The 2500-nt window shown below is 77.0% G+C and overlaps 1 non-coding gene across 1 annotated transcript; it reads right to left on the reverse strand.

Annotated features, from left to right (window-relative positions):
• Nucleotides 1-509: 509 nt before the first annotated feature.
• LOC148218509 (5.8S ribosomal RNA) lies at nucleotides 510-662 on the reverse strand. The gene has a single exon (XR_015800337.1). It is a non-coding gene; the product is annotated as a 5.8S ribosomal RNA (ribosomal RNA).
• Nucleotides 663-2500: the final 1838 nt, after the last annotated feature.

The following is a 2500-nucleotide window of genomic DNA, read 5'->3' on the forward strand; positions in this document are numbered from 1 at the left end:
GGGGAGAGAGAGAAACGCGACGGCGACAGAGAGAGGAGGGGAGGGCTTCGCGGGAAGGAGGAGGGGGTCGCACCCCCGTCCCCGGCGCTCTCGGCCTCGCGCGCGCGCGGCAGCACGGCACGGTACCCCCGCGGTACCCACCCGCAGACAGCCGCCCGCACGGGGGGGAGAGCCCGGGGGCGAGGCCCGCGCCTCGCCTCCCTCTCGGCCCTCTCGCTCTCTCGTCTCTCTCGCACGGCCCACGGCGGCGTCTTCGACGCCGACTCTCGCTCTCCCCGGCCACCGCCACCGCACCGCGGCACGGCCCCGGCAAGGACGAGCTCCGCCCCAGCGGCTCGTTCCGGGAGCGGGGAGCTACGGAGCGCTCCCCGAGTCTGCATTTAGGGGGACGAAGGCCCTGCGCGGCGACGACGACGACGACGTCGACGTCGACCGCGGGCAACGGGCCTGCGAGGCAACCCCAGCCGCGCCGCCGGGGTGGCCCCCCCGGACGGCGATTGATCGTCAAGCGACGCTCAGACAGGCGTAGCCCCGGGAGGAACCCGGGGCCGCAAGTGCGTTCGAAGTGTCGATGATCAATGTGTCCTGCAATTCACATTAATTCTCGCAGCTAGCTGCGTTCTTCATCGACGCACGAGCCGAGTGATCCACCGCTAAGAGTTGTCTGGCTTTCGGGACCGCTCGCGTGAAGCGGCCCCTTTTCTGTTTCTGCAGGGACGCGCGCGCCCCCGCGCGCCCCGCTTCGACCGTACGAGCACACACAAACGGAGGAGGAGGAGGAGAAAGCGCGGGGCAAAAAAGAGAAACCCCGCGCAACGCTCCGAAGGTCGGCCAAAGAAAGGCGGAGGGGCCCGCGCCCCCGACCGCCTCCCCCCGCGAGGGGAGACGCCGCCTCGCGTGCCGTCCTTCGGAGGCGGCCCAGGCGCCCGGGCTCGGCCCGACCTCCGCGCGGAGGGGCTTGTGCGGCAACGCGCCGGACCGCGGGGGGCACGGTGGCCCGCCCGGCCTCTCGATCACGGGACGACTACGCGTTCGCGGGCCGGGGGGCGCGACCGCCGGCCCCCGCCGCTCCCGGCTCACTCCCTGGCTTCTCCTTTTCACCGCTCCGCCGACTCGCGGAACGCCGCCGCGCCAAAACGCGGGGGCCGGCTCTCCCGCCAGCGGCCCCTGAACGTCGCCCGAAACGCCACGCGGCGGCGGGACCGTTCCGCCGGCGCAACCCCTGGCGCGGGACCGCTTGCCCGCCGGAAGGCGAACGCCCGGCGGGCCGCGCTCCGCCACCGGCGCCGGAGGCGGGACGCCGCCGAGACCCGAGCCGGCATCGCGGAGCGCCCGAGGTCTGCCGCTCGGCAAAACCCCTCCGCCACCCGCGGCCGCACTCCCGGGACCGCCGCCGCTTCGCACCGCCGAGCTGCCCTTCCGCGAGCACGCGCCCAGCGGGCAGGCGTACGGCGGCTGAGCCGGGGGGCACCGCCCGCTCCCCTCGTTTCCACTCGGGGACCGGACGGGGAAGCGCCCCCGCGGCCGCCCCGCACGCCTCCCCTTTTTTTTGGCCCACACGCGGCCGGGAAGGGCGACGGGGAAGCGGACGGGCGGGGCCCGGGCCGGGACGGCCGCCGGTGAAGGCGGGCGCCTCGCGGCCGACCGTCCCCCCCCCCGGGGGGGGCGGGGACACTCGCCGAGCGGCGACGCCGCCGCTCGGCACGGGGTCGCCCGCGCCCGCCGGACCTCCGGCGATGGAGGAGCCGGCCGAGCGCTGCGCCCCAACGGGCGGGGACAGCGCTCCGAGTCAGGGGTGGCCGGCGGCCGGCGCCGCCGCGGTGCGGTTCGAGGCGACAAGGCCGTCGAGGCGAGAGGCGCGCGGTCGCGCCTGACGCGGCGCCGCCCGCGAGCCCGCGGCGGCGGCTAAGGAGAAAGAGCGAGAGAGCGCGGCGGGCCCCGGCGGCCGCAACCCCGCAGCTGAGGTAGGTAAGGCAGAGAGCGCGCGCCCTCTGCCGGCGTCGCCCCGCATCGCAGAGGCCAGCGGGGTCGGCCCCCCGCGGCCGATCGCGCGCCGCGGCCTCTCCGCCGAGACCGGGCCGCAGAGAGGGGGGGGGCAGGGCGCCCCTTCCCCGGCCCGGCACGGGTGGCCCCCGCGCGCGGGCAAGCGCGGCGGGACGCCGACGACGGCGAGCGCGGCCGGTCGCGACGGACACGCCACCGCAGGGGATCGGCGGGAGTAGCTCCCCACCCCTCGATGGCGCCCCGCGCCGCCACCGCCCGACACCCGCTGCCGCCGCCGCCACCGCCGCCGCCGCCGCGGCGGGGCCGTGCCGGGCCGCCCGAGTCTTTAAACCTCCGCCCGGCTCGGCGGCCCTTTCGGCCCCCAACAGGCGTTTGACGACGCCGAGGGAAACCGGCAGGAGACCGCCGAGGCGCGAAGCGCTAGGTACCTGGCCCTGGGGTGAGGGAAACGACCTGCATGGCCCCGCCGGGGTGCCTCCCCCGCTGCCACCCTCGG

This window comes from Sturnus vulgaris, unplaced genomic scaffold (assembly GCF_052056855.1).
Source record: "Sturnus vulgaris isolate bStuVul1 unplaced genomic scaffold, bStuVul1.hap1 Scaffold_182, whole genome shotgun sequence".
In the NCBI taxonomy this organism is placed as follows: domain Eukaryota; kingdom Metazoa; phylum Chordata; class Aves; order Passeriformes; family Sturnidae; genus Sturnus; species Sturnus vulgaris.